The sequence below is a fragment of the Geotrypetes seraphini genome, chromosome 9 (genome assembly GCF_902459505.1).
Source record: "Geotrypetes seraphini chromosome 9, aGeoSer1.1, whole genome shotgun sequence".
Taxonomy (NCBI): domain Eukaryota; kingdom Metazoa; phylum Chordata; class Amphibia; order Gymnophiona; family Dermophiidae; genus Geotrypetes; species Geotrypetes seraphini.
In genome coordinates, this window is record NC_047092.1 from 171,696,665 (window position 1) to 171,723,168 (window position 26,504).

General features: G+C 46.7%; 1 protein-coding gene across 4 annotated transcripts in view; it reads left to right on the forward strand.

Annotated features, from left to right (window-relative positions):
- The first annotated feature begins 4,125 nt into the window (after positions 1–4,125).
- FNDC3B (fibronectin type III domain containing 3B) overlaps positions 4,126–26,504 on the forward strand; it is a 490,638-nt gene continuing 468,259 nt past the window's right edge. The window contains exon 1 of one of the 4 annotated variants that reach the window (XM_033959077.1): positions 4,126–4,223. The gene's annotated coding sequence lies outside the window, so the exon portion shown is untranslated. Of the gene's footprint in view, positions 4,438–4,501; positions 4,614–6,715; positions 6,737–26,504 lie in introns of those variants that run through there. The other 3 variants (XM_033959075.1, XM_033959076.1, XM_033959080.1) reach the window with 3 other exon arrangements.

Genomic DNA, 26,504 nt, shown 5'->3' on the forward strand with positions numbered 1-26,504 from the left:
TGTTAAAGGGGCCCTAAATTCTTATAGAACAGCAGGACGCCTCGGTCCTGGTAAAAACCGGAGTCTTTGCAGGTTGTGATTGCAAAATCTTTTATTAAACTGACCTCAGTGCAAAGCTGTTGCCCTACCTGATCCTTCAAGGCCACACAGACCCCCTTCTTCACATATGACTTCTATGACACCGAGGGGGCAACGTGAAGCTCGGCTTTTCTGACTGGCTAAAATCCTGTCTTTATGCAAAATAAAGATCCTTTCTGTTATGCAAAATGCATCTGCCATTCGGAAATGTATTTGGAAAATGTGCAGCATCTACAATTTATGACGATGATAAAAGCAACAGAAAGAGAATAAGTGGGATAGAACATGTCAACGTTGAGACAAACAATCTTTTATTTCTATAAACTTAAAATAAAATACACGTAGAAGCACATCAATAAAAAGCCCTATAAATGTAATGTCCTTATTGTGAAAGGATCCAGTTGGTGACCCGCCACGGTCCGTGTTTCAGCCTCCAGGTTGAGGCCTGCCTCAGGGGTGTGTTTAGGTCCACTAGGGTGTCATTCCAGTGCTGGAAATATGAACTTTTAAAAAAATCTTTATTGAGTTTCTAAAGCTAACAAAAAAGCAATACAATATCTATACAAATAATAGTAATCATATATGCACTTATAATCAATCAGAACCCATACATTAAAAAAAAAAAAAACACCCAACCAACATTTTCATAAGGGAATAGAACCATACAAAATATGAACTTTAAAAATAAAACTTGTGAACGCATGTAGGACTCGTAAAACAGCTCAAAAACGGTACACAAAGCCTTAGAAGTCTTCTCCTACTCCTCCATCATCAGTATATTGACCATGCAGCTTGACAGTCCAGTATATTCAAGGTCTGGTTTTCATCACTGGAAGCAGCATGGTGTTGATCCGATTTTCCTAAGAACAAGAAGGATCCCAAGCTCACGCATGCACTGGGATAAAGCGAAAAGATGGAGCAGCCTGTGTCTCCTGACATAAATTTTAGGTATTCACAGAAGAGTAAAGTGCTCAGTGTTTTAAAACGTTATAGCCAGGCTTAGGAAGAACCATTTTTGAAGGATGTAAAATTGCAGGTCGCACACAGCGTAGCAGGTTCTCTGAGGAAGCCAGTTCGGCGAAACGTGTCAGAACCTTGCCGGACTATCGCTGTATGGACATTTAAGTTAAGTTCTTTTGATTTCACCTTTTTTGAAGCTATTAAGGAGTTGGACATTTATTTCACTTTATGGATATATTAAAGACATTACAGCTTTTCAAGAAGCATTTTTAATCACCTTTTTACCACAAAAGTTGGTGCAATGATAGATTCTGCGAAAAACTCTACAGGGGTTTGTTCCCCATATTGAGCTTTTTCATTCCATTCTTGGATTCTGAGCGCCACTCAGGTTTAAAAAGGTATTAAAAGTTCTTTTTTGTTCCTTTTTTGGTCTTTGCTCCTGACATAAAGCTACATTTATTCTAATTTCTATTCTTCCCACGGCATATGTCATGTGAACAGCCCCAGTGATTTCTGCACTCAAGACTCCTTCACAGACAGACTTAAAAAGATGGGGTGCTGAATGATCCAGCAAAAACCTCCTCTCTTTTAAACAGGACAGGATTAACCCTTTGGTGGGTCATAGGCAAGCAAGCACATTGGAGTCCCCATCTTAAAAATAAATACATAAGACATCCAAAAAAACAGGCCTCCGCATGGTTCTGACTGCAGAGGAAGAAGCAGAACTGGGTTGTAAAGCAAGTTCCTACTCTGAAAAAATCAACTCCAACAGAGAACATAATCGAAACATTCATCTCCAACAGGGGACATGATCGAAACATTCAAGGTACTGAAGGGAATAGACTTAGTAGATAAGGACAGGTGGTTCACCCTCTCCAAGGTGAAGAGAACAAGAGGGCACTCTCTAAAGTTAAAAGGGGATAGATTCCCTACAAACGTAAGGAAGTTCTTCTTCACCCAGAGAGTGGTAGAAATCTGGAATGCTCCTCCGGAGGCTGTTATAGGGGAAAACACCCTCCAGGGATTCAAGACAAAGTTAAACAAGTTCCTGCTGAACTGGAATGTACGCAGGTAGGGCTGGTCTCAGTTAGGGCACTGGTCTTTGACCAGAGGGCCACCGCGTGAGCATGATGGACCACTGGTCTGATCCAGCAGCGGCAATTCTTATGCTCTTAACAGTATCCAGGAGCGAGGAATCATCAAGCACATCAATGAAACTCAGCTCAGATCTCTCTTTTCAGAAAACATTATTTTGTTAAAACCTTTTGAGCTCACATACCATGTCCATTAGTCAAAAACAGGTAGGCATATCAAAGAGCATTTATTAGTCAGATCATAGGATCTCTGATAACGGAAGAGCGGGACTTGGGTGTGATTGCATGTGATGATCTTAAGCTAGCCAAACAGGTTGAAAAGGCGACGGCGAAAGCTAGGAGGATGCTAGGGTGCATAGGGAGAGGTATGGCCAATAGGAAAAAAGGAGGTATTGATGCCCATGTAAAAGACTGGTGAGACCTCATTTAGAATACTGTGTACAATTCTGGAGGCCGTACCTTCAAAAAGATATAAACAGGATGGAGTTGGTCCAGAGGAAGGCTACTAAAATGGTGCGTGGTCTTCGTGATAAGGCGTATGGGACAGACATAGATCTCAATATGTATACTTTGGAGGAAAAGCGGGAGAGGGGAAGATATAGAGACGTTTAAATATCTACGTAATGTAAATTTGCATGAGTCGAGTTTCTTTCATTTGAAAGGAAGCTCTGGAATGAGGGCATAGGATGAAGTTAAAAAAGTGATAGGCTAAGGAGTAATCTAAGGAAATCCTTTTTTTTTTTACAGAAAAGGGTGGTAAATGCGTAGAACAGTCTCCCGGAAGAGGTGGTGAAGACAGAGACTGTGTCTGAATTGAAGAGGGCCTGGGATAGGCAAGTGGGATCTCTCGGAGAGAGAAAGAGATAATGGTTATTGTGGATGGGCAGCTCTATGACCTCACAATGCAGGTGCACAGTGCCTTAGCCTATAGGAAGAGGAGATGCAAATGTTAAGAGCCTTAGCCAATAGGGAGAGGAGGAGATGGATGCTGTGGATGGGCCATTTGGCCTTTATCTGCCATCAAGTTTCTATGTTATTTCAGATCCCCCATCCTGGGATCACAGCTCTAATCATATGTGCCTCCTGCTACAGAGGAAAAAGCAATAATAATAATAATAACTTTATTTTTTCTATACCGCCATAATCTTGTGACCTAGGAAGAAGCGTGGCTGGTGGACTCCCTCTGTCCACTGAAGGCCAATATACAAGGGGCTTGAGAAACAGACCTCTGTAAATAGTGATGACTCTGGTGTCTCCCCATTTCCAATCTTCTTTCTGCCAGCAGTTGACTTACCAATGCAAAATCTGTATTGGGAGCCACTGAATGATATAACTGAAAGGGTCCCTCCTCCAAAGTGTGCCTAGTAAGCCTGCCTTAATTCTACTCTGCTTTTATGACCTCATTTTTGGAATTTACAAGGGGACATGCAGTATATATTAGCAAGGACAAAGCAGAGGTTCGGAACTGAGGGAATCAAAGGATATGGAGGAGGGGGCTGGCAATTGGGAGGAAACCAAAGGTGTACTTTATCAGTAGGGGAAGAGGAGGAAGCAACCGAGGTGGCACTGAAATGAAGAGAGACAGCAGTGGCACCAGGGGGGAGGTTGTGGGAGAGAGAGAAGTGGCTGCACTGGGAAACAGGGGAGAGAGGGAAAGTGATGGAGAATGGCACCATTTAGGCCAGGGATCTCAAAGTCCCTCCTCGAGGGCCGCAATCCAGTCGGGTTTTCAGGATTTCCCCAATGAATATGCAATGAAAGCAGTTCATGCAAATAGATCTCATGCATATTCATTGGGGAAATCCTGAAAACCCGACTGGATTAGGGACTTTGACACCCCCCTGCCTTTTAGCAAACACATCCAGATGCCCGGTAGCCCCTCCCCCTCTTTCATTGCTTCCTCGACGTTCCCGGATAAATGCGGCTGCATTCATTTACGGCCGTTAAAGCTTTTAAAAAAAAAGCCCTTCCCCCAAATCCTTGTAGCTGATCAGCCCCGGGCAGGAGGAGACAGCGCCGATCCTCAGGTCCTCCTCTCCCCAAGCCCTCAAGAGGAGAGTCGCAGGCGGCCCGGCTACTGCAGAGATTACGGTAAAGTGGGCCGGCCTCCCATCCCATGTGTGTCCCCCTCCCGACAGCGTTGACATGGCGGAATCCTCCTTCTGATAGTTCCCCAAAGCTGGCAGGGATTGACCGGGGGGAGGCTGCGAGAAGGACGGGACGATCCAGGCTGCGAAGAACCCAAGGCCGCCCCCCCCCCCCCCGCCGCACTCCAACACTCCCCCCCCGTTCAGCCGTAGACGAGGTAAGAAACGCCTCCTTCTCTCCCTCCCCCCCAACCCGGGCATAGGCGCAGCCGACAGAGCCCCCGATCCGAGTGGAAGGACGTGGCGAGAGAGAGACGAGGAGGGGGGGGGGGGTTAACACAGCCGCGATGTAAAACGTACCCGGAGCCGAAACCGAAACGAAACGCCAAGGAAGGTAAGAGGAGGGTTTGGGCCGGGATACCCTGGCACTCTTGCACCACTTTGGACGATGGGGAGGGGGGGGGGAGTCTTCTTAAAGAAAAAAGGTTTGTTGCAGGGACCGTCGATCCTCGGCCATCCCTGCCTCTTCGGATTTTTTTGTTTCGTTTCGTTTCGGCCCGCTCTTCCCTTTTTTTGCCACTTTCCCCCTTTTGCGAGGGATTCTTAAAAGTGGATCGGCTGAGTTGTTAACGTTAGATTTTTTTTTTTTTTTTTGGGGGGGGATTATAAAGCAGAACAGATATTGGGGGGGGAGGGGGGGGGTTGGAACCAGGCTTCCACTTCGCTTTGTCCAGAAAATTAAAACCCCCCAGACGAAGTGTGTTCGTGTTAACAGTCCAACTGTTGCATCATAGACTTCTCATATCCGCTGCATGCCAGCTCGCAGGATTTGCCAGCGTTGACACGTCCGGGGTTTGGGTGTCGTGATTTTGTTTTTTTGAAAATCTTTGTTGGGTAGAGTTGGAGTCGTTGAATCGGCCGCCGAATCGGCCCAGTTTGCACTCCATCGGGTCCTGGTATTCCAGAGAGGCTCTCGCTGCCCCACTTGGACATGTAACAGATTTCCCCTAAACGGATTCCACTTTTTAACATTTGGAGGGCAGCCCTTGGCTGGTATTTGACCAGCAGTCGGCTAGGGTTCCTCTCTGTCTACTGCCCTCCCCCCCCCCCCCCCCATCTCCTTCCAGCTTACTGCCCTGTTTTTTCCAAAAATGTACTGTTGGACTTTTCTTTACCTGGTGCCACCATTTTCTGTTCTATTGCACACGGGGGGGGGGGGGGGTTCCTCTTATTAAGGCGCATTAATCGATTTAGCGCGCGGGAAATGCTAAGGGATCCATTAGCGCGCCTTAATAAAAGGACCCCCTTGGTATTATTGCTCTCCCTTTACCCCTGAGATCCTGCTTGGCAATGCAGTTGTTTCCACGGGTGCCATGACTGTCCTCGCCGTCCTGTGCCGTTTTGTTACCTAGCTTGGTACTGCCACGTTCTCTTCTTCTTCTGATGCCACCGTGTTCTTTCCTTATCCCTGACCTTCCGTTAAACCTGCTGCTACTTCGCTTCTGCCTCGTACCAGTTACCCACTTGTCGCAACTATTCACAGCACTCCCTTCGTCCTCTAATGCCCCTCATCCTTGCTGAGGGGTGCTGTCTTTTCTCCTGGTGATCGTTCATTGTCCTCTTCACCAACCCACCGATGCTCATTTTTCACCTTGAACAAGTGGCCTCTGTGAAGTAATTCATCCAAGACTGTGTATAGCAGGTTTAAAATGAGGTGCTCTTAAGTATTTTCCCCTCACAATTTTACTGTGGTAACAGAGGGGAGGGGGAGGTTAAGTGAGTTGCCCGGAGTCACAAGGAGCAGCGCTGGAGTCAAACCCACAACCTCAGAGTGCTGAGGCAGCAGGCTTCAACCACTAGGCCACTCCTCTTATCTTCAAAAGTTCATACTTCAGTAGATCAGACAGTCATAAGTTGTCAATTCAACATCTGAATTTGGTGGATATTCAGCAGTAATTAATCCCCACTGCCCTTTTGTTTCAGCTCTTTCTGTGCTTCCAGGATTTGTTTTTCTAACTCCTTCCTTTCATCTGGTGTCTCTGTAGACTTTCATAGGCTCATACAACACCTCCATGGGATCTCATTTCTCCTCCAACCTGCGGGTGTCTCTCTGTTAAGCCCACCCTGTGCCATCTCTGGCCCTTCTATCTAGCCTGTCCTCTCTATCCCCCTCCTCTGCCAGTCTGATGTTTCTCCTCCACCGCTCATGCTGGATTCAGTAGTGATGAAAGAGCGTGAAGAGTGATGTAAGAGATGGGGGGTGGGAAGAAAGTCTTGATACTAGATGGAAGAAGGCTAGCGGTGGGGAGGTAGAAACTAGCATGGCTAGGGAGAAAGTGTGGAGAGCGGAGGAAGAGGTCACGAGACAATCTAGGCTGAGGAGAGGAAAGAGAGAGAGAGGACAGTGAAATCCGGCTGAAGGAAGATGAGAAATAGGTTGAAAAGAGAAGATGTCGGGAGACAGATGGAGGAGACCAAGACAGCACGGAAGAGAGACAGGACTGTGGATGCTAAAAGGTTGGGAAAACTTAGTTCAGTTTTGTGTATGTGAAATCAATTGAATTCTATTCCCGTTTCATTCTTAAGGGGGTTTTCAGCCCAGTCCTCGGGACCCACCAGCCTATGACAGAGATTTGCATGCAAATTTATCATATGCATATTCATTGTGGATATCCTGAAAACCTGACTGGCTGGATTTGGCCTGAGGAGTGGCTTGATGACCCTTGGTCCGAGTCAAGTTTTTTTGTTTGCTCACCTTTTTGTGTGGGATGGAGGCACAGAGCGTTAGTTTGAAGTAAAGACAGAGCGGAGAGGATTTGCATAGGAGAGACCATGAAATAGTGGGGTGGGGTGTAGTGCAAAACTAAGAACTGGATAATAGAGAGGGAGGGGGGTTGATTAGAGACATCAGGAAGGAAGATATTCTGGAGTGTTATGTATAGAATGGAGATGGAACAGAAGACAAGAAGCAGAGCATATGAAGAAAAGTGGTTTTTAATGCTCCCAGGACGTGGCCACGTTTCGCCAACAAGGCTGCGTCGGGGGCATATAACCAATTAGTGTCACACAACAGCTTCCACCAGCGCTGAAAAACTATTAAAATAGCCCTGAGCAGACATGGGCAACTCCGGTCCTTGAGGGCCGGAATCCAGTCGGGTTTTCAGGATTTCCCCAATGAATATGCCTGAGATCTATTTGCATGCACTGCTTTCAATGCATAGTCATTGGGGAAATCCTGAAAACCCTACTGGATTACGGCCCTTGAGGACCGGAGTTGCCCACCCCTAGCCTAGAGCAGACATGGGCAACTCCGGTCCTCGAGGGCCGGAATCCAGTCGGGTTTTCAGGATTTCCCCAATGAATATGCCTGAGATCTATTTGCATGCACTGCTTTCAATGCATATTCATTGGGGAAATCCTGAAAACCCGACTGGATTATGGCCCTCAAGGACCGGAGTTGCCCATGTCTGGCCTAGAATTAGGAGGAGTGCGATGAACTTTAAAAGAACATCTCAAAAAAGGTTGCTGAAACATAGTGGTATACCTCTGACGCAGCTTTGTCGGCGAAACGCAGCCATGTCGGGCAGTATCTCCTGGGAGCATTAAAAACCACTTTTCATATGGGCTGGGGAGGGCTTCAATGGCTGGGAGAGTGTAGATGGGCTGGAGTGAGCTTTGACAGAGACTTCAGCAGTTGTAACCTAAGCACAGTACCGGGTAGAGCTCTGGATTCTTACCCAGAAATAGCTAAGAAGAAAAAAATTAAAATTTTTAAAATTGAATCAGGTTGGACAGACTGGATGGATCATTCAGGTCTTTATCTGCCGTCATCTACTATGTTACTATGTTGGATCTAGCAGACTGATTGCCTCATTGTTTCCTTACCCCTAGAGTGGAGATGGGACACTTTTCGGTGGAGTGGGAATAGAGAGCAGAGGAGTGGGCTGTGGGTACAATGGCTGTTTTGGGGTTCCTCTTAGTTATCAGCCCTGTGTTGTTTTTGGGTGAGGTTTCACTTCAGGTTCAGCCCTGGCCTGGCACCCCAAGTCCTGCAAGCCTGAACTGTGTGGGTGGTGAATCCTAGTTCTTGTCCGGAAAAAGAGCTTGCTCTGTCTCGCATCATCCGGCACCACCGGATTTTTCTGCTGGAATGAATTCTCAGACCCAGATGTGAACAAACAGCAGAGCTATTTACTTACAAGCCACTTATGGAGACTTTTATGCCTTCTTTCCTAAGGCAGTTAGAGAACTGAATGATTTGCCCTTCTGGTCGGATGAATGGCTGCAGTGTGAGAACTGGTGGGAGGGCTGGGAACATATGCCCTTCCCAGGGCTGGCTGCTTTTAAGAAGCAGAGTGGGCATTACTAGGCAGCCTGTGAAGACTTTTCTTGCTTGGCATGTAGTGTCCGTCACAGCTGCTTGCTGGGTGTCATTCAGGTGAAGCCATGGCTCCTCCCAGCGCAAAACCCCAAAGAATCTGCTGCCTGCAGCATTCCTAGAAAAGCATTTGAAATGTCTGGATCCAGGGGGCACGGTGGAGAAGCCACACAACTCAAGCTGCAGCCCGTACTGTTCCCTTCTTTACTGGTCTGTTCTGATATGCAAAGATTCTCTCTCCATCCCCTATTCCCTTTAAGACCCCGCAAATAAATTCCATGTACTGTATATTGCATTTCATTTAAAAGAAAATGCCCTTAGATCAGTGGTCTCAAAAACTCGCAGCCCGGAGGCCACACGCAGCCTGCCAGGTACTGTTTTGAGGCCCTCGGTATGTTTAGCATAATCACAAAAGTAAAATCAAACAGTTTCTTGATCATATGTCTCTTTAGCTATAAATGACAATATTATTATTAAGATTTAGCGAAAAAAAGATTTATAAAGAGTTTTACCTCTTGCAAAATTGTCATTTCTTTAATAAGACATTAACTATTTTTTTCTGAGGCCCTTCAAGTACCTCCAAATCCAAAATGTGGCCCTGCAAAGGGTTTGAGTTTGAGACCACTGGCCTATAGGAAGAGGAGATGCAAATGTTAAGAGCCTTAGCCAATAGGGAGAGGAGGAGATAGTGGATGCTATGGATAGGCCATTTGGCCTTTATCTGCCATCATGTCACTGTTTCCATAACCATAAAGTTCTATGACATCACAATGCAGGTGTAAAGAGCCTTAGCCTATAGGAAGAGGATATGCAAATATTAAGAGCCTTAGCCAATAGGGAGAGGAGGAGATAGTGGATGCTATGGATAGGCCATTTGGCCTTTATCTGCCATCATGTTACTGTTTCCATAACCATAAAGTTCTATGACATCACAATGCAGGTGTAAAGAGCCTTAGCCTAGAGCAGTGGGCTCAAACCTGCCAGGCACTATTTTGAGGCCCTCGGTATGTTTATCATAATCACAAAAGGAAAATAAAACCGTTTCTTGATCATATGTCTCTTTAGCTATAAATGACAATATTATTATTAAGACTTAGCGAAAAGGAAAGATTTATAAACTATAAAGAGTTTTACCTCATGCAAAATTGTCATTTCTTTAATAAGAGATTAACTATTTTTTTCTGAGGCCCTCCAAGTACCTACAAATCCAAAATGTGGCCCTGCAAAGGGTTTGAGTTTAAGACCACGGCCTTAGATGTTTCAGACATGGCACTTGTCATTATCCTGTAGGTTTGTATTATTTAATCTCTTGTTTCTGCCCCTTGGGTTCCTGATTTCACCTTAACCTCCAGAATGCCACACCAGCACACCCTCCTTAATTTGGCATTTATGCTTAGAAGCTGAATCACTTCCCATTTTTAAAGGCAAAAGCATCTTCTGCTCTGGGTTGAGGTCATCCACAAGCCGCCGATGGGATAGTCACACTGTGTAATTCTGTCCCTGTGCCCCGTACCCAGACAACAGGCGACTATGGAACTTAAGCCTTTCCGTGTTTTAGGAAGCGCTTCAATCTTGCAGGGCTCTTGCGATGAAATATAACATCCCCTTTGTGCAGTCTTTCATGAAGCTCTGCTGTTGGCGTAGGGTGTCGCGTGACGCAGGGATTGTTTACAAAAATCAACTGTTTCGTATTATTTCTGGTCGTATCCTAATCCTTAGTCATCGGAGAATCCCCTTAAATTGCAGGATAAATATGGACTTGTTATGGGACCGACACAGTAGCTGTATTTGCCAATTAAAGTTGTTAGGATGGAAACTCGGATCTGTAGTTTTATGCATAGGGTTTACTGCTGAGTTAAATGGTCTGTCAGATTGAAGAGGCTGTCTGTTAAAAAAAAAAAAAATTCCTTCTGGAAAATGAAATCCTTTGACAGAAGGCCCTCAAAAACTGGTTAGTTTATGGCTGGGGTTTGGTGCCATTGCTGATTGTCTCCTGAGAGGAAAGGTATGCCAGGAAGGGGGATGTTTACAAAGAGTCCTTTGGAAAAGATAGAGAAGGGTACACAGATTACAAGCAAGCCACCTACCGGCAGGAATCTGTTTGAATTTGAAAGTAAAGAAAGCTTTTCAAAGTTTGCACGTGTTTGTATTTGGAGCTGTTTGATGTGCCCCTGAGCCTTCTTGCAAACAACAAAGAAATGATTTTAATTGTGAACATTCATTATTGACTTTTCTGTCAGAAGGTTCTTTATATAAACATTGCATATGCAATATTAATAATTACAGAATGATCATTTTTCTTTGTTTTGTGGTTTCCTTCCACACCTTTGGACTAACAGTTTATTCAGAAATAGTCTCTGTTTTGGTTGTGGTGCCATGAATTTTCTTTGGAAACTACTCTATCCTCTTCCTCCTTTTCTGTAGTGCAACCATTTCATGATCAGAGACCACAGACCTGTGGCTCTTTCTGGAACTATATGTGCAGCTACAGTCTGATCACTAGGTGTCGCTGTTGCACAATGAATGGAACATCCTTCCTTGCTGGAGGTTATAAAGGTGCCTCTTCAGTTACCTGCCACTAGGGGGCCTCAGAACAGAAATCATAGGGTTGTCATTTCTGTAAACATATTTTAATTGTGTGCTCTTTCTTATACAGTTGCTCTATTAAATTTGTTTGACAGGATTTGTGGTGCTGAACTAGGCCAGAGGGAAAACTGTTGGTGGTCAGGGCCTGAAAGCAGCTGCTGTCATTTTGGGGTGGGGGCTGCCCTCTGCTGTTGGATTGCACTGAGGAGAGGTTGGAGGGGTGTTTGTATGTGTGTGTGAGAGAGGGAAAGAAGGTGGATAGAAACAAAGGAAGAGGTTAAAAGGAAGCAAAAACAGACAAAAAATAGTTACGAAGAAAGAGTTTTATTTTTCCCCCTGACTGCTTAGCATTTTGACTGGCATCCAAGTTTTCTAAATATATTCCACCCCTGTCTGGATGAATAATATATCATACTATGTTTATTATTGTTTTGCTGGATAAGCTTTCTGGCAGTGTAACCAGTGGTGCTGAGGTGATCTGCTCGGCCTGAGTTTGGTTGTTTCACTTCTCCAGTTGGTTGTGATACAAACAGCCAAATAATTGGAGGAAAACCCCGAATGGAGAATTTTGCAGCAATCTATGTTTTTCTGCACTATCCTGTCTTTTTTTTTTTTTTTAACCTGTATAAGCAATTTACTGTTACTTTCTTGCTGTTCAAGGACCATTTTTTTTGCTTCTTTAAGAATCTGCGGTCTTGGTTCCTGCAGGGATAATCTTGCATCTAGTCGGGGATCGTGATTTTGAGTTTTGGCCTTTCAGAAATACACATAAAGCCACCTCTTTAGTACATGGTCTGGTAGAAAAGCTCTGGTGTATACTATTATTACCAATCGTTCTGTAGAGATGTACACAGCGCTGTACACATTATGGACCGGATTTTAGTAATGGCGCCGTAAGTTAGGCGACAGCCGCCTAACTGTTTTAATAGGGGTTAATTGGCACGGTAATTGAGAGCATTGTTTAAAGCCAATTAGAAAGTCATTGAAAAAATGTAGTCGCCTGCAGCTGCCTACTAAAGGATGCCATAATCATGTCGAAAGAGGCACCTAAGGTCAAAATAGGTGTGGTTTACGCCAGAAATAACCTTAGGTGCCTCTTTAGATGCGATTCTCATCAACTATAAGCCTGCAAAACTCAGCCCCCCATTACCGGCGCCTATGTTAGATGTAAGCCACAATTCTCCTAATGGAACCTACACGTGGTTGATACGTGGCCGCGCCATTACCCGAATCGGGCCCTATATACAGGTACTTTCTGTGTCTCTACTGGACTCGCAATCTTAAGGGTTATTTTTTTGGGGGGGAGGGGAAGTTGGTACCTGGCGCAACGGAGGGTTAAGTGACTGACTTGCTCATGGTCACAAGGAGCTGTAGCGGGAATTGATCAAAGTCCGTTGCACTAACCATTAGGCTACTCCAAAGAACAGGGGTGGGCAACCTCGGTCCTCGAGGGCCACAATCCAGTTGAGTTTTCAAGATTTCCCCAATGAATATCCATGAGATCTATTTGTACGCACTGCGCCTCCATGGTAAGAAATCCTGAAAACCCAACTGGGTTGCAGCCCTCAAGAACTGAGGTTGCCCACCCTGGTATAGAAGCTGCCAAATGGAAAATGGGATTTCTGAAGTTGTGTTTTATATATCTATATCTATATGCTAGCTGATTACCCGGCATTGCCTGGATATTTATTTATCCTAATCTTCCGGTATCGATAGACTTGTATTCAGTGATTACACCTGGTGAAACGGGAAGTATTTTGATAGTTTATTTCGTGGACATCTTCATTGTTAGCAGCAAGAATAGCCCTCTGTACGGGGCTCAACTTGGACTTAAACGGCATCGGGAGAGTCAGTGAGGGCAAAAACTATGGGGTAGACACCAATATCTGTCATTTTCGATAATTTTTAAATGTCACCCCCCTTATCACCTCCACAGTATTTTTTCCAAGATAGTAAGTCATATGTATGCCAAGTTTGGTTGAAATCTGTCCATGCGTTTTAGAGTTATGCTGGAACATATACGTATATGCACACTTACATACAGTATATACATCTTTTATATATTTATACATATATATGCACACTTACATACAGTATATGATAAAAGGATATAAATATAAAATTATAAGCGTTCAAGGCTTGTGCAAATGAGGGCAGAATCTGCAGGGCCAGAGCTCATGGAGACTGAGCCTGCGGGAACACACACTATATACATCTTTTATAAAAGATACTGTATGTAAGTGTGTGTATGTATATTTTGAGACTAGTGTCCCTGTCCCTGCAGGTTCCATCTCCACGAGCTCTGGCCCTGCAGATTCTGCCCTCATTTGCACAAGCCTTGAACGCTTATGATTTTATATTTAGATCCTTTTATTAAAGTATAAAGAGGGACAATATTCTGTACAACTGTTTATAAATCGCAAATAGATCCTTCCATTTGAATCTGCTTTTGGAACAACCTTCCCAGAGATTCAGTTCCCTCTGTTTTTGCGTCTTCTGGGAAGGTACCGTAATTGGATTGTCTTTCAGACATGAGTGTAGAAGAGAACCTAAACTATGTAAAAGAGAACCTAAACTATGTAGTGAATGAACAGGAAAATAAGTGTCCATTAAATGTTGGAAATGTTACTTGATGCCAGCAAGGATGGATGAATCTGTTGCAGTAACAGTAAGATGCTTGCACAGCTAGGCACATGATGGAAGGATGCTGCAGATGGTAGGAGTCTGATTTACCTATCCCCTACTTCCCAAAGAGCCCAGGACAGGGGTTACAGGTCAACATACACAAAATACAGTTAACAGCTTACAATTAGCTGTAGTTGCAGTACAAGTTTTTTTTTTCTGTTACACGTTTTTATCCTAACTCAACACATCCTGGGGATCTAATACCAATATCCATAATATACAGACAAGACTCTTGTTGCCACATCAAAGGCAGACAAGACACTGTTGATGTCATGTAAAAGTAGTTTTATTTAAATCCAAAAGCGGCTTCTGCAGTTTTTTTTAATCGCTGAATTCAGTTGCCAGTTGTCTAAGATGTGTTAAGTTTTTACATATTGATACCAGTGTCAAGTTTTTGGAGAATAATACGGGGACAAAGTTTACCCCTGTCCACAACCTCGCCCCATTCCTGTGGGCTCTGCCCCTATTCCCGCCCTGTGGTTAACCGCAGGTACCCATCCCGGTGTCAATCTCTACCTAAGATCTCATGCCCTTACATGAAAACAGTGCCTGCAGCGGTAGACACCCTCCCACACAACAAATACTACCCTACTAAAAATGTACCTGAAAGCACATTTGCTCATGTCCCCCAGGCACAGGAATTCCTCTGTATGAAACAGATTGCTTGGTATACTATAGGACAGGGCTGCCCAAGTCCGGTCCTCGAGATCTACTGGCAGGCCAGGTTTTCTGGATATCCACAATAAACATGAATGAGAGAGATTTGCATACCAAGAAGGCAGTGCAGGCAAATCTCTCTCATGCATATTCATTGTGGATATCCAGAAAACCTGGCCTGCCAGTAGATCTCGAGGACCGGCTATAGGATAAAGGAAAGCCGGAGGTGTGTCTAAGCTGGGAAAAGACGTCATCTTGCTTTCTGAATGGTGTTTGAACCGCAGCTGTGGTCAGAATAAGAGCCTTGAAAGGTTTTTTTTTGACTTATGAGACAGTTTTACTGTTTAAATTCAACACTTAACCGTTTTCTTGCGTTCTTTAACATGCCATAAGCATGCAGTAGTATATTTAAGAAATGTATTTAAGAAATTTCTGTCCGGCATTATCTGCAGGGTCTAAGCTGGTTACGTAAAATTTAGAATGCGATACAAGCAAATATTGCGCATCATTAATTAAAAAAAAATCAATTAAAAGGCTTTAAGACCATCATCCAGAAAGCTTGCTCAAACAAGTAAGTTTTCAATTTCTTTCTAAGTGAGCACGTTTAACTCCAGGGGAAGATTGTTCCGGAGGGTTGGTTCTGCAATAAACCCCCCCCCCCCAAAAAAAAAAAAAACAAACCCGATCTTGCGTTGCGCTTGGATAGAGAAAATGGTTTATGCCTAGAAATCCAGTTTCTGAAATGCACATTACCTGAGAGAACGCCATAAAATTCTAAAGTTTTACTTTTAAATTTTGACTGGTATTTTTTTTTTTTTTTTTCCCAACTTTTGATGAAACTATTATCCCAGGACAAGCAGGCATGATATTCTCACATGTGGGTGACGTCATCTATGGAGCCCCGATGCGGAAGCATTTTCAAGCAAACTTGATTGAAGATTTAAGTTTGCTCTGCTGCTCCACGCATGCGTGCCTTCCTGCTCCACTAGGGGGTGCATCCCCTCGTGGTCTCCAGTTCAAAATTTTCCGCGAGCCTAGAAGACGTGTTTTTCAGGCTCTGCCCCAACTGCCTTCTAGCACCGCGATTTTTTCTTGTTTTTTCACGATTAAGTCGCTGTGCGCGAATTCCTTACCTTTTTACTTGATTCCTGCTTCGTTTTCAACGACCCGGAGGCTTCCGGGTCCCCGTGGCCGCGTGGCTAATCAAGCCGCGGCTACTTTCGATTTAATGTCCCGGCCTTTGACCGGCTTTAAAAAGTGCACCCGGTGCGAGCGGCTTCTTTCTCTCACAGACCCGCATCGCCGGTGCATCCTTTGTCTGGGGGCGACTCATCCAACCGACTCCTGCCCCCAGTGCGCTATTTTCCAAAACCGGGCCTTCCGCCGAAGAAAAGCCCGCATGGCGGATCTTTTCACCCCGGACCAACCCCCCACTTCGGCCTCGAGGTCGGCCCTGGCCTCGGCCCCGGCCTTGACCTCGGCCCCGGAAACCTCGGCATCGCCTCGAGACTCGACCCCGAAGTCCTCGGGACAACAGAAAGCCTCGGCTCCGGGTAAGTCCCCTCTTCCCTCTTCAGGTTCTGTAACAGCGAAGAAGCCAGCCTCGGGGACAACGGCGACGCATGGCGGAAGCCCCATGCTTACAGCCCCGCCTAAGCCCTCCAAGCCTTCGGGCCGTGCCTCCACCACACGGGAATACTCTGATACGAGGTCGCCCCCGGTGGAGCGCACAGAGGCAGGGGACATGCCTTCGATGCTGTCCGTGCCCGTCTTCCAGGACCTACTCCGAGCGATGATCACGTCGGAGCTGTCCGCTGCAATAGCCCAGTTTCAATCGGCCTCGACCTCGAATGCGCCAGACCAACCTGAGCCTCGCACCGAACAACCTCGAGGAAAGGTGCGCAATCCTCGCCGCATCCCATCCTCCTCGGACTCCTCGCCGAGACGCCCGAGACATTCCCCCTCTGCGGACCGCCGAGGGGCAAAACGTCGGGCTAGAACGACAGAAACCTCGAACCGCCGTACCTCCAAGAAGGCCCGAGGTTCACCAACCCTACGAGGCCGTTCCCCCACACCTCGTACAGGACCACTAAGGGTGGCTGAGTTATCACTCTCCAACCCGCGTATCCTCCGAACTCCCCCTCGGACGCATTCTCCGAGGGAGTCCGGATCGAGGTCACCAACCCGACATCGATCGGTACCCTTAACCCCGGCATCGTCCCCGAGGGGCTCCTCGAGACGCCGAAGATCGACAACCCCGGAACACTCTCACAGTGCTTCCCCAACCTCGGAGCATGGATCAGAGCATGAACCTCGATACTCGAGGGAAGCCTCCTTATCCTTCTCCACCCGGCGAAGGTCTCGTTCCCTGACCCCGCACGGGGCTCCGGGGACATCTCGCCCATCCTTCACTCGCTTTGTCCAAGACATGGGCCAAGCATTGGACTTAGATCTCCAGTCCGACTCCAGATACTCTAAGGAGTACCTGGCGGAGCTGGACATGCCATCACTGCCCAGAGAGTCCCTCCGCTTACCACCTAACCCGGTACTCCAACAGGCCTTCTTCAGGAACCTGGAGACCCCCTACATGGTCACGGCCGTACCCTCCAAAATGGAGGCCAAGTACCGCACAGTACCTTATCCGGGATTCGAGCAACCACAGCTCTCCCACCAATCGCTGCTGGTGGAATCCTCCTTGAAAAAGGCTCACCCGTCCCGTGTCTCAGCAGCGGTACCCCCAGGCCGGGAAGGCCGAACCCTGGACAAGTTCGGCAGGAGACTATACCAAAACGCAATGATGGCCTCTAGGGTGCAAAGCTACACTTTCACCTTCACATCATACCTCAAACACCTCATTGGACTATTGAGAGCCTTTGAGACTGACCTACCGGCCCCCCGACAGGAAACGTTCGGCCTGCTTTTAGAGTCCCTCTCCAACCTGCGCCTTCATCTATTCCACGCGGCCTACGATGGCTTCGAACTCTCCTCCAGAGAAGCCGCCTTCGCTATCGCCATGCGCCGACTAGCTTGGCTGCGCCTGGTCGACATGGACCCCAACTTACAGGACCGGTTAGCAAACCTCCCCTGCGTGGGAAAGGAATTGTTCGATGACACTATCGAGGCGGCGACAAAACGCCTCTCCGAACATGAACGCTCATTTGCCTCCCTTGTCCGGCAAAAGCCCAAACCGCCAGCGCCCAGGCCATACAGGGCCCCTCCGCGCCGCTACCCACAAAAGTCCACCCCTGCTTTCTCGCGGCCCCCACCCAGACGTCCGCAAGCCCATCACAGGGCCATGCCCAAGTCCCAACCGCCCGCGACCACCAAACCATCCCCGTCCTTTTGACGGGACACGCGGAAGGGGGCGGGCCCCCTCCGCCATAGTCCCAGACCACCTTCCCATCGGAGGTCGACTCAAAGCCTTTTACCCTCGCTGGGAACAACTCACGACGGACGCATGGGTCCTTGGCGTGATCTCATCAGGGTACTCTCTCAACTTTCGGGCCATTCCCCCGGACAACCCCCCAAGGAATTGCCCTCCCAACAGGACTCAGCTACCTCTACTCCTCTCCGAAGCTCGAGACCTGCTTCGCCTGAGAGCAGTGGAGAAGGTCCCCCCCGACCAACGGGGGAAGGGCTTCTACTCCCGTTACTTTCTGGTACCGAAAAAAACGGGAGACCTACGCCCAATACTAGACTTGAGACGCCTCAACAAATTCCTGGTACGGGAAAAGTTTCGGATGCTCTCACTACCAACACTCTACCCCCTGATCGACGAGGGCGACTGGCTCTGCTCCCTCGATCTCAAGGAGGCGTACACACATGTCCCAGTGCACCCCGCTCACCGCAAGTTTTTGCGTTTCCAAGTAGGGGACTGGCACCTACAATATCGAGTCCTCCCCTTCGGACTAGCATCATCACCTCGGGTCTTCACCAAGTGCCTCGTGGTGGTAGCAGCAACCTTACGCTCCCAGGGCCTCCAGGTATTCCCCTACCTGGACGACTGGCTAATCAAAGCCCCGTCCAAAGAAGGGGCTATCTCAGCGACCCAACAGACTATTACCTATCTACAAAGTCTGGGGTTCGAAATAAACTTCCCAAAATCTCAACTACGCCCCTCACAATCCCTACAGTTCATCGGGGCCACGCTGGACACGGTTCGCCTCCGTTCCTTCCTCCCCCCTCCGCGCCTGGAGGCGTTAGTAAGTCTGAGCCGAAGGATCTCTCGGCTGACCTCAGTATCAGCCCGACAGATGATGATCCTCCTGGGCCACATGGCCTCCACCGTCCATGTCACACCCTTCGCCCGCCTCCATCTGAGAATCCCTCAATGGACCCTGGCGTCTCAATGGCGTCAAGACCGGGACCCGATCGACCACTCAGTGACAGTGACTCCTTCATTGCAACGATCGCTCCGCTGGTGGGCCGACTCTTCAAATCTTTCCAAAGGTTTGCTCTTCCTCACCCCACCCCACAGCAAGGTACTCACCACGGACTCGTCGGAGTACGCTTGGGGAGCCCATCTGGACGGCCTGCGCACCCAGGGAATGTGGTCAGCACAAGACCGACGCTGCCACATCAACGTGCTAGAACTTCGGGCCATCTACCTCGCAGCAGTAGCCTTCCAACATCTGCTCCGCGACCGAGTGGTTCTCATCCGAACCGACAATCAAGTAGCGATGTACTACGTAAACAAACAAGGGGGCACAGGATCTTGGCCCCTTTGCCGGGAAGCTCTGCGCCTCTGGAAATGGGCAATCTCCAACAACACCTTCCTTCGGGCGGTGTACATACAAGGAGAACAAAACTGCCTGGCGGACAGACTCAGCCGCCTCCTCCAGCCACACGAGTGGTCACTACACTCTCAGGCCCTACGAGGAGTGTTCGAACGGTGGGGGACGCCTCAAATAGACCTGTTCGCGTCCCCTCACAACCACAAGCTGCCTCTCTTCTGCTCCCGGATATACTCCCCGGACCGGCTCGAGGCCGACGCCTTCCTCCTCGATTGGGAGGGAAGGTTCCTGTACGCGTTCCCGCCGTTCCCTCTGATACTGCGGACGCTTATCCACCTGAAAACGGTACAAGCCACCCTGATCCTGATTGCCCCTCGCTGGCCACGCCAGCCGTGGTTTTCCCTTCTACTTCGACTCAGTGTCAGAGATCCACTGCCTCTGCCTCTGTTTCCCTCTCTACTGTCACAGGGTCAGGGTTCACTGTTACATCCCAATCTTCAATCTCTTCATCTGAATGCTTGGTTTCTCTCCCCCTGACTGCTCTCCCCGTGTCTCAATCAGTCAAGGAGATATTGGAGGCCTCTAGAAAAACCTCGACGAGAACCTGCTACTCCCAAAAGTGGACCAGATTCTCAACCTGGTGCTCCTCCCACAGCCAGGACCCGGTGTCGGTCCCCGTCCCCCTGGTCCTTGACTATCTACTTCAACTATCTCATTCCGGCCTAAAGACCAACTCCATTCGAGTACACCTCAGTGCGATTGCGGCCTTTCATCAGCCCCTGGAAGGGAAAGCCCTCTCGCTCCATCCCTTAGTCACTCGCTTCATGAAGGGCCTGCTGAACGTCCACCCCCCTCTCAAACCTCCCCCGGTGGTTTGGGACCTTAACGTGGTTCTGGCTCAACTAATGAAACCTCCATTTGAGCCCCTAGACAAATGCCATCCAAAATTCCTCACTTGGAAGGTAATTTTCCTACTTGCACTCACGTCCGCACGGCGGGTTAGTGAGCTACAAGCCCTGGTAGCGGACCCACCCTTCACGGTATTCCATCACGACAAGGTGGTACTCCGCACCCATCCAAAGTTCCTACCTAAAGTAGTGTCTGATTTCCATCTAAATCAGTCCATTGTCTTACCTGTGTTTTTCCCCAAGCCCCACTCTCACCCCGGAGAAGTGGCGCTCCACACTCTTGACTGCAAAAGAGCGTTGGCCTTTTACCTCCAACGCACTCAGCCACACCGGAAAGTCCCACAACTGTTTTTGTCCTTCGACCCAAACCGGTTAGGTCACCCAGTTTCCAAACGCACCTTGTCCAACTGGTTGGCCGATTGCATCTCCTTTTGCTACGCTCAGGCTGGTCTCGCGCTGAATGGTCGAGTAACGGGACACAAAGTCCGAGCGATGGCAGCCTCCGTAGCCTTCCTCAGGTCAACACCTATTGAGGAAATCTGCAAGGCTGCCACATGGTCTTCGGTTCATACCTTCACCTCCCACTATTGTCTGGACTCCCTGTCCAGAAGCGATGGCCGATTCGGCCAATCGGTGTTGCGAAATCTATTTGCTTAAATTGCCAACTTCCCTCCATCCCTCTGCAGTAAGCTTGGAGGTCACCCACATGTGAGAATATCATGCCTGCTTGTCCTGGGATAAAGCACAGTTACTTACCGTAACAGGTGTTATCCAGGGACAGCAGGCATATATTCTCACAACCCACCCACCTCCCCGAGGTTGGCTTCTTGGCTAGTTAAGTGAACTGGAGACCACGAGGGGATGCACCCCCTAGTGGAGCAGGAAGGCACGCATGCGTGGAGCAGCAGAGCAAACTTAAATCTTCAATCAAGTTTGCTTGAAAATGCTTCCGCATCGGGGCTCCGTAGATGACGTCACCCACATGTGAGAATATATGCCTGCTGTCCCTGGATAACACCTGTTACGGTAAGTAACTGTGCTGTTTGATAAGACAGAACTTGATATTTCTGTTTCTTAATAAGATATGCTGTTTCTCTCAATCGGTGAATTAAGTTTTTATTTATTTTATTGGGATTTGAGGACCAGTGACTTAGGGCCGCGGTAGCGGGTTCTGGCGCAGCCTATAGGAATTGAATGGGCCGCATCTCGCTTGCCACACGGGAATTGCTACCGCAGCATTGTAGATGGGGCCTTTAGTTCTGCGATTCTCAGTCCAGTTCTTGGAATGATGGATGGATCATGCCACCGACCCACGGCAACCTGCACAGTGAGGAATCCACCCTATGGTATTTCACAGCAGAGTACAGGAGGGGTTTGACATTGCCTTCTCCCGTGCAGTGTGTGGCTAGATTACTGTAACATCATATACCTAGGAGCTTATAAAAAGAACCTCAACAAGCTGAGATTAATTCAGAACATTGTGATCCGACTAATCCACGGTTTAAAAAAATGGGAACACATTTCCCCTTATTATCAGAAACTCCACTGGTTACCCGTAGAATCCAGAGTCCTCTTCAAATTTGCTTGTATTTGTTACAAAGCTGTCTTTGGGATTCTTCCAGCTTACCTAATCTCCCAGTTCCCCCCCCCAACGAGTCCAACAAGAGCACTCGCAGAACAAACCTATTTAATTACCCCTCCTTGAAATCTTACCAATACAAAAAGTTTCTAGATAGAATGTTATCATTCCAGGCAGCCAGGCTGAACACATGGCTTGGAAAGCCCATACTTGAGGCCACTACATACGCAGACTTTAGAAAATCCCTGAAAACTCGACTGTTTAAGAAATTCTAAATTCCCATACCCAACTCTTCCTCGCCATGACCCTTCCACCTCGCCCCCTAATTCCAAGCCCGAAACTAATTATACTTTCCACCTTGAATCTCATCTTTATTGTAACCCACCTGCACCCCATGTACTGACAAAATGTATCTTTATTGTAACCCATGTACTGACTAAATGTATCTTTATGGTAACCCACCTGTTTCCCTTACACTGACAAAATGCACCTTGATAGTAAACCACTTGTATTGTAATCCACTTGCATCCCATGTACTGACAAAATATATCTTTACTGTAATCCACTTGTATCCCATGTACTGACTAAATGTATCTTTATTGTAAACCGCTTCGAACTTCACGGTATAGCGGTATATAAGAAATAAATTATTATTATTATTATTATGTCACTGCTGCCCAACATGGGGCACCTCAGCCTAAAGCACCTGGTATGCCCAGGCGGTCTCACATCCAGGTACTAGCCTGGCCCGACCTTGCTTAGCTACCGATGGTAAGAGCGGGCCTCCTCAAATACTCCCAGCTAATAAAGTTTTTTTCCAGAGTATCCACGATTAAATACGATCTAGTTTCCCCACACTGCCACCATTGTTTGTAAATTTCTCTCTTGTATATTCATTTTTGAGATTCTGAAAATCAGGCTGCAGGTATTTAAGACATTTAAAAACATGTATATCTTGCATATTCCAAAATCTATGTGGGTTACAACTAACATACACAAGGACAGCACTGAAAATCTCTGAGTTAATAATGTAAATACACTCTTAAGGTCTCATTTACAATGTTTTTTTTCTCCTAGTCTTTGTCTATGGAGAAAAAACAACTTAGAAATGACAGAGAAGGCCAATTGAATAGGAGAGGGATTTTTTTTTCTCACATCTGTAAGGTTAGTACAGGAGTTAACTGTGTTGGGTCCGCTGGGAAACAGTGATCATAACGTGATCAAATTTGAGCTGCTACCAGGAGTAATGTTGAAAAAAAAATCTACTGTAGGGACGTTTCATTTTCAAAAGGGTGATTATGATAAAATGAGGAAAATGGTTAAAAAGAAGCTAAAAGGATCAGTTGCAAAGGTGGCACTAGGAAAGGTTCAAAGAAGAGCGACCAAGATGGTAAAGGGGATGGAACTCCTCTCGTATGAGGAAAGACTAAAAAGGTTAGGGCTCTTCAGCTTGGAAAAGAGATGGTTGAGGGGAGATAGGATTGAAGTCTACAAAATCCTGAGTTGAGTGGAAGGGGTACAAGTGGATCGATTTTTCACTCCTTCAAAAATTACAAAGACTAGGGGACACTCGATGAAGTTACAGGGAAATAGTTTTAAAACCAAAAGGAGGAATTTTTTTTTTTTTCACTCGGAGAATAGTTAGGCTCTGGAACGCATTGCCAGAGGATGTGGTAAGAGCGGATAGCGTAGCTGGTTTAAAAAAAGGTTTGAACAAGTTCCTGGAGGAAAAGCGGATAGCGTAGCTGGTTTTAAAAAAGGTTTGAACAAGTTCCTGGAGGAAAAGCGGATAACGTAGCTGGTTTTAAAAAAGGTTTGAACAAGTTCCTTGAGGAAAAGCGGATAGCATAGCTGGTTTTTAAGAAAAGTTTGGATAAGTTCCTGGAGGAAAAGTCCATAGTCTGTTATTGAGAGAGACATGGACAAAACCACTGCTTGCCCTGGATCGGTAGCATGGAATATTGCTACTTCTTGGGTTTTGGCCAGGTACTAGTGACCTGGATTGGCCACAGTGAGAATGGGCTACTGGGCTTGAACGACCATTGGTCTCACCCAGTAAGGCTATTCTTAGAGATCGAAAAGATCACCCTAACTGCAATGCAAATGGAGATGCCCTGTTGTAAAATTGCCCCAATTCTATAAATGGTGTCCAAAATTGCATGCACAAGTTTGGATATACGCCCAGTTTGCATGCAATTTAATTGTAATGAGCTAATTATCACGTAATTGGGTGTTAATTGGAAACAATTTGGATTTGTGCGCATCTTGCTAGGCGCTGTTATATAAATTAGCACGTGCAGATTTTTTAGGTGGCAAGTCAAAAGGGAGCTTTGCCACAGGAGGAGCGTAGGTGGGTCAGGGGTATTCGCTAAAGATGTGCGCAGTATTATAGAATGCGGGGGTTCTGCACCTAGTTTATGTGCGAGGATTTACACCACGTTTCAGTTGGTGCAAATCCTCGTGCCCGAAATTTGGGCGTGGATTCCAGCCCTCCGTGCTATTGTATCAAGCTGGGCGCTGGTTTTTTTTTTTTTTTTTTTTTTTTAAGAATATCACTTGGCGCTTGAATTTGGGTGCTGTTTACTGAATTTAGTCCTTCATGGGCGGATGACGGCTAAAAAAGTGGTCATGCAAATGGGTCTGTGCTTTGTCGTGGTTGTTGATGGCAGAGGGAGTTTGTATTCATGAAAGAATGCAGCCATTTGGTAACTGATTACTGGAAATATACAATATACCATATACACTATATGCTTTCCCTCCTTATTCGCAGGGGATGTGGGCGGACCATAGGCGCGAATACGGAAAAAATGCGAATAACTTTTTAAATGTTGTTTGCGGTTTTTAGAAAAAGCCTTCCATTTTTATTATTGGAACCGTGAATAACTTTTCTACAGCGATTTCTGGGCAGGCATGCTGGGAAGAAGCCTTTCTCTCTATGGATGCTGGGAAGCAGTGTTTTTCTCAAAGCACACTGGGAAGCAGGGAAGCGGCAAATTTGTGGGAGAAAGCATGGTAGCAGCGATTTTCAGAGTGAATGGTAAGCGATGCATTTTTTTATCGGTACAGTAAAAGGAAAAAGAACTTTAATGATGATGTAATTTGGGGAGAGGGGCAGAGTCAGCTTCTGAAAAATCACGAATAAGTGAATCCGCAGATATGGAGGGAGAAGTGTAAATTGAGATTTTGGAGCCAACAAAATGGGGATCTCGGTTTATATTCAAATCTCATACAGCCGCTCCCCCCCCCTTACTCTCTTTACCCTCCAACCCAGCCAGCAGATTAACCGTTCCCCTTAACTGTATCCATGACATTCTTTTTGTCTCAGCTGTTTAGATTGTAAGCTCTTTTGAGCAGGGACTGTCTTCTTTGTGACTCTGTACAGGGCTGCGGACGTCTGGAAACACTATAAAAATAATTCATAGTAGTAGTGGTGATAGTGTGAAGAGTTTCAGTCTTTGGGAAGCAGAGCTGAGACACTGATGTCATAATGGCTCTTCCACCAATAAGAGCCAACTTTATCAGTGATGTCACGATGGCTTGATTGTCCTATACTCCCCTCTGCCCTCCAACCCAGCCAGCAGATTAACCATTCCCCTTAACTAGCCATGACATGCTGTTTGTCTGTCTTGGCTATTTAGATTGTAAGCTCTTTTGAACAGGGACCTTCTTCTTTGTGACTCTGTACAGGGCTGCGTATGTCTGGAAGCACAATAAAAATAATTCATAATAGTAGTGGTGATAGTGTGAAGAGTTTCAGTCTTTGGGAAGCAGAGCTGAGACTGTGATGTCATAATGGCTCTTCCACCAATAAGAGCCAACTTTATCAGTGATGTCACGATGGCTTGATTGTCCTATACTCCCCTCTGCCCTCCATCCCAGCCAGCAGATTAACCATTCCCCTTAACTGTAGCCATGACATCCTGTTTGTCTGTCTTGGCTATTTAGATTGTAAGCTCTTTTGAACAGGGACTGTCTTCTTTGTGACTCTGTACAGCGCTATGTGTGTTTGGTAGCACTATAGAAATCATTCGTTGTAGCTTATGATGTGAAATTGAGTGGGATAGACATTATTTTTGAATAAATAAATGTTTTCAGAATGCCCACCATGAATATGCATGAGAGAGATTTGCGTACTGTGGAGATATGGGTCCAAAATGCAGCCATCCGCCTCCTACACAACTTCAACTACCACGATTCCATCTCCCCGGCACTCCATGCTGAACACTGGCTCCCAATTAGCAAACGCTGTACTTTCAAAGCCCTGGCAATTGCTCACAAGAGAATCTACTCCACCACCCCCTCCTACATAAAATCCAAGCTTCCCATCTACAACCCCACTCGCACCCTCCGCTCAAAGTCAGAGATACGCCTATGCACCCCCCCGGAAGATCCCTGCTCACAGAAACTGCCCACAAACGATCCTACAGCCACTTCATTCCACACCTCTGGAACCAACTTCCCCCCCAACTTAGACAACAGAACTCATTATTAACATTCCGTAAATCGGTAAAGACCCTCCTCTTCAACTAAAGATCTCCTCTGTCTTCTCCCCCCCTTAGGCCCCACCCTCCACTCTCCTATCACCTTCCCGAAATTCCAGTATGACCCTCTCTTACTCTATCCACTAACAAATTGTACCTAAACGCTTATAACTTTCCTTAAACTAAACTACTGTATTTCCCCCTTCTCTCTTTCTGCATACTCTCCCTGTATTTAATTCTCTCCAAAAACGATAAATCCAATCCCTAAACCTGTTGTA